Consider the following 6,129-nt stretch of genomic DNA (forward strand, 5'->3'; position numbering starts at 1 on the left):
CGTTTACGATCGGGAAGCCTCAAAGCGTGTTAAAACTGTGAAGCACTTTTTCAAATGTAGACGCTGCTGTAATGTCTGAAATGTAAATTTTAAAACGGGTTACGTGAAAGCTTAAGAAAATAACTGCAGTTGGCCCGTACGGGGATCGAACCCGCGACCTTGGCGTTATTAGCACCACGCTCTAACCAACTGAGCTAACCGGCCACACTTGTAAAGCTAGTCCCAGTAACAACTCTCCAGAGTTGTTAGTGCAAAAAAAAGTTCCCTATACCACAATAACTTCTTGCTATTTGACTGCACCAAATATAAGGGAAAAATTAACAAGGCCGAACCCCAAAAATAAGTCTCAGTCTCACCATCAGAAAGGGACCCCGTGTGGCTGTCAGCCGTTGTGTAATTTGTTGACGGGACTGAATTGAAAGAGAGGGAAGCAGAATTGAAAAGCAGACAGCAGAGCATATGTCAGTTGTACAGCGCGAAAGGTGACCATTCGGCCTATCGTGTCTGCTCCGACCCAGCAGCTCACCTGGCGCTCACTCTCTGAAGAGGGTGAGGTTTGAAGTGAGTGAACCCAAAGGATATTTCCCGACACAGCCGGATGTGGGCAACAGGAGGCTCAACGATTATAACGAGGGGGTTGGAGTGAGGATTAATTAGAGAAATTGAAACCTTAAACAGTGGTCAGCCATAGTAGGAACTGCAGATGATGGAGAATCTGAGATAACAAGGTGTAGAGCTGGATGAACACAGCAGGCCAAACAGCATCAGAGGAAGGAGGGTAACTTCTTCAGGCTAGGGATCCTTAGAAGAAGCTTCACAGTGGGGTTAAAATTGAATCAGAGATAGTAGAAACTACTTTCTGGATAGTAGAAAGGGCCCGAAACGTCATCCTTTTTGCTCTTATGATGCTGCTTGGCCTGCTGTGTTTATCCAGCTCTACACCTTGTTGTCTCAGATTCTCCAGCATCTGCAGTTCCTACTATCTCAGCATCAGAGGAGCAGGACGTTTTGGGCCCTTTCTGAAGAAGGGTCTAGGCCCAAAATGTCCTGCTCCTCTGATACTGCTTGGCCTGCTGTGTTCATCCAGCTCTACACCTTGTTATCACAGTGGTCAGCCAGTCCCGTTATTCTTCACTCATTGGCTGAACGGTTTCCTTCTGTGGATGACAACACTTTACAAGATTCAGCAGATACTTCAATAAAAAAAACACAAGAACTAGGAGCATTTGTAGGCCATTCAGCCCTTCAAACCTGCTCCACCAATCTAGAAGAACATGGCTGATCTGTCCCAGGCTTCAGCTGGGCGAGCGCATGAAATGGCAAGGCTATGGACCAAGTGCAGGTAAATGGGATTAAAGTGTTTTAGTGTGTATTGGACAGCATAGACAAGGTTGGCTGAAGGGCCCATTTCTATGCTGTATGACTCCATGGCTCTATAACTTTTCCTTCCTACCAGCTGCTCACAACCCTCATCTCCTGGACGTTTCAAACATCTGTCTTACTCCTCTTTAAATACTTTCAGCCTCCACAAGTCTCTGGGGTAGAGAATTCCAACATTCTCTACCGTCTGGGGGAATAAATTTCTTTGCATCTCAGTTTTAAGTGAGTGCCCCCTTATTCTGTAGCTGTGTCGTCTAGTTCAAGATTCTCCCATGATTGATTAGAGGATTAGATAGGGTGGACAGTGGGAGCCTTTTTCCTCGGATGGTGATGGCTAGCACGAGGGGACATAGCTTTAAGTTGAGGGGTGATAGATATAGGACAGATGTCAGAGGTAGGTTCTTTACTCAGAGAGTAGTAAGGGTGTGGAATGCCCTGCCTGCAAAAATAGTAGACTCGCCAACTTTAAGGGCATTTAGATGGTCATTGGATAAACATATGGATGATAATGGAATAGTTTAGGTTAGATGGGCTTCAGATTGGTTTCACAGGTCGGCGCAACATCGAGGGCCGAAGGGCCTGTACTGAGCCGTAATGTTTTCTATGTTCTATGTTCTATGATTGGAAACATCGTCTCAACTTCTACCCTGTCAAGCTTCCTTAAATCCTGTACATTCAATAAGATTACCCTTCATTGTTCTAAAGTCTAATGAATAAAGGCCTAACCTGTTTTAGCCTATCTTTGTTTCCGCAAACATTCAGTCCATCCACCACCAATGCTCAGTAGCAGCAGTCTGCACTATCCACAAGATGCCCTGCAGAAATTTGCCAAAGGTCCTTAGACAGTACTTTCCAAACAAACAACCACTTGCATCTAGAAGGACAAGGGCAGCAGATACTTGGGAACATTACCACTTCAAGCCACTCACCAATCTGACTTGGAAATATATCATTGTTCCTTTAATGTTATTGGGTCAAACTCCTGGAATTTGCTCCCTAACAGCATTGTGGGACAACCTACAGCATATGGACTGCAACAGTTCAGGAAGTCAACTCACCATTACTTCCTCAAGAGCAACTGGGGATGGGCAATAAATGCTGGCCAGTCAGCGATGTTCACATCCAATGAATGAATAACATAAAACAAGTGAATCCCAGGATTCAGCCGAGTGAATATCTTTTGAACTGCCTAATTGTATATTAGACATCTTAGGTCATAGTTGTAGAGTCACACAGCACAGAAGAGAGCCTTTGGCCCATTGACTCTGCACTGACCTATCTATACTAATCCCATTTTTCAGCACTTGGCCCATTGCCTTGAATGTTATGACATTTTAAGTGCTCTCTTTTTAAATGTTGAGAGGTTTCCCAACTCTCCTAGCCTCCCAGTCAGAGCATTCCAGTTTTCCACCACCCTCTGGGTGAAATAAGTTTTTCTCAAACCCTCTCTAAACCTCCTATCCTTCACCTTATAATTAATAAGCCTTCATTTAAGAGAAACAAGTGCTTCCTATCCACCCTGTCCATGCGCCTTATGATCTCATACAATTCAATTAGGTTCCCCTTCAACCTTTTCTGCTCTGAAGAAAACATCCCAAGCCTATCCAGCCTCCCTTCATAGCTAAATGCTCCAACCCAGGCAACATCCTGGACAATATTCTCTGCAATCGCATCCTTCCTATAGGGTGGCGACCAGAACTGCACGCAATATTCTATAAGTCTGTAGAGTTCTTGCTACCCAAAGTGTTCAAGAAAGAAAATGCTTTTTCAACAGGCACACTGTTGTTTCATCAGAATTCAGGTCGATGCAAGAGCCTCACTGTATTCCTTGCAGTCTTTGCATAGAGATTTCTCACCATAGTTGGAACTCCCAGAACTATAGTCATGATCCTCTACCAACTGTCTGGCCAGATTGTCTTTACCCTTTTGTGGGATGCTGCTTCTGAATGTAAGGCCCACACAAGTTAACAGTGTTCAAACTGAAGTGTTGTGGCTACTGTGCATACACCTGTATTGTTGTGTTCCTGTGGATAGGTACCTGAACTTCAACTGATTGGAAATCTTTCCTAACACTGACACTGCAGCAAAATTCATGGGGGCTTGGATTGTTACATAGGGGTCACTTGATTTTTAAGCAAGCACACACCATCTGGCCCCTTTCACACTGTTGCCATGGAGTAATAGACAAAGGTGGTTCTCCTGGGAAACAACATTCTGTGTAAGCTGCTTGAAGCACAAGATGCACAAAACATTAACTAAGGCTGCAAATGTTACCAGCAGATTGCAATGATCCAGTTAAGTAAAATTTTGATGCTGTGGTGACGTTCAGAGCAACAAACAGGATTGTCTCAATGTGAGATGAGTAGACAGCAGAGTGAAGATGGTGACAGGCGATTTCATTAGTCATGCCCATGTGAGTGCAAATAGATGCTGAATTAAAAACAGAAAGTGTGAGAGAGGCTCAGCAGACCAGGTAGCATCTGTGGAGAGAGAAACAGAGTTGCTGTTTCAAGTCTAAAATAGCTGCTTTTCACAATGGAATAGATGTTTCTCCGACTGAGTGTCAGATGCCTTGAGTACCAGTTCAACTGCCTCATCTTCTCTGGAATTCTTTTCCAAATCAGTGATAACCTCTGGCAGGGCCAGAGAGTTGCCTGTCCTGAGCTGTGTGGTTAGTATTCAGGTTTACATTGGGTGGCTGCTGGGATAATGCTTTACATAGAAACATAGAAGAGAGGAGCAGGAGGAGGCCATTTGGAGGAGATGGACAGGTTGTGTCAGGTCAAGGAGGTGGGGATGAGAGGAAGGGTTAGACATGGGATGAGGCCAGGGTTGGGGAGATTTTAAAACTGGTACACTTAAAACTGGTGAACATGGAATTCACCAGTTTTAAAATATCCCCACCCCCGGCTTCATCTGATGTCCAACTCTCCCTTTCATCCCTACCTCCTTCACCTGACACAACCTATCCATCTTCTCTCCCACCTATCCGCTCCTCCCACCTCACTGACCAATCCCCACCACTCCCTACCTGCTATCATCTATCACCATCCCACCTCCCTTTTCTCAGCCCCACCTCTCCTCTCTCCATTAATTCCTACTCTTTGTTTCCTCTCTACCAACAGTTTCCTATCCAGCTCAATACACTTCCCCCAGTCCCATGCACTTTAATCTTGCAAATTAAACACTTATGTGGGACTTTGTCAAATGATTTTTGAAAGTCCAAATATACTACATTGACTGGCTCAGTTTATTTACTGCTCTGTGGAAAGGGGTAGATTAGGCTGCCAAAATTTAGTCACAAACCATATGAAAAACCTGTAAAAATTGTCAAAAACATCAAGCATCAAAAATCCTAAATGCCAAAAATGGTCCAAATGAATGAATGTAAGTTCTGAAATGAGTAGTCTGGGAGCTGAGAAATGTCTGTTTTCTATGAGTGAATTCTTTTTGGAACATAGGGAGTTTCTTGTGAGGCCTAGTTCACATTATTCCCATTGTGCAGGCTCAGTGCAGGCAGACATTGTTTTATGTTCGGGAATTGGGAGTAGTATGTCACCAAACCCCTTCTTCAATCCTACAGTGAATGTGGGCAGAATAAACAGGGCCCACTCTCTGAGCACAGCATTCAATCCAAGTATGATGGAACATTATATCAGTCAGTCTACCCGACTAGGTTGCTAGTAGATTGCAATGTCTGCTTTTTCCCCTTTTGAAGTCCTCTTGTGCTATGATCCAATTCATGAATGAAACTGGAAATCTTTTCTGGTGCATTTCTCGGGGTTAAGAGAATAGGCAATTCCTCTTGAACATCTGCCCACAAAGAAGACTGTGTGGACAAGTAGCATGGTAGTTAGCACTGCTGCCTCACAGCGTCAGGGACCTGTGTTCGATTCCAGCCTTGGGCTACTGTGTGTGTGGAGTTTGCACATTTTCCCCGTGTCTGCGTGGGTTTCCTCCGGGTGCTCTGGTTTCCTCCCAAAGTCTAAAGATGTGCAGGTTAGGTGGATTGGCCATGGGAAATTGCCTATAGTGTCCAGGGATGTGCAAGCTAGGTGTGTTACCCTTGGGAAATGCAGCATTACAGGGTTGGGGTAGAGTGGGATGCCCTTCAGAGGGTTGGTGTGGACTGAATGGCCTGTTTCCACACTGTAGGGATTCTATGAAATCACAAGAGAACCCACACCGTGCTATAATGTGCAATCCCTAACATTCCATTTTCTCTATACTTTCTGTTAATTCCAGCAGTGGAGTCACAGAGCTGACTATTACAGTGTTGAAAGTGACCATTTGGATCATCATGTTTGCTCTAACTCTCCGAACAAGCAATTCATTCAGTTCTATTCCCCTGCCTTGTCCCTGAAGTCCTGCACATTACTCCTTTTGGATGGAAGCCTAATTTAAATTTGGCTGTTTTGGTTGAACCTGCCTGCACCATATCCAGCCATTCCAAACTTTACCCATTCACTGGGAGAGAAACATTTTCTCATGAGATAACAAGGTGTAGAGCTGGATGAACACAGCAGGACAAGCAGCATCAGAGGAGCAGGAAAGCTGACGTTTCGGGTCTAGACCCTTCTTCAGAAATGGGGGAGGGGAAGGGGGTTCTGAAATAAATAGGGAGAGAGGGGGAGGCGGATAGAAGATGGATAAAGGAGAAGATGGGTGGAGAGGAGACAGACAAATCAAAGAGGCGGGGATGGAGCCAGTAAAGGTGAGTGTAGGTGGGGAGTTAGGGAGGAGATAGAT

At 44.8% G+C, this 6,129-nt stretch overlaps 1 non-coding gene across 1 annotated transcript; it reads right to left on the reverse strand.

Moving 5' to 3' along the window:
- Positions 1–130: 130 nt before the first annotated feature.
- trnai-aau lies at positions 131–204 on the reverse strand. The gene has a single exon. It is a non-coding gene; the product is annotated as a tRNA-Ile (tRNA).
- Between the last annotated feature and the right edge of the window lie 5,925 nt (positions 205–6,129).

Source organism: Rhincodon typus, chromosome 23 (genome assembly GCF_021869965.1).
Source record: "Rhincodon typus isolate 14 chromosome 23, sRhiTyp1.1, whole genome shotgun sequence".
NCBI lineage: Eukaryota > Metazoa > Chordata > Chondrichthyes > Orectolobiformes > Rhincodontidae > Rhincodon > Rhincodon typus.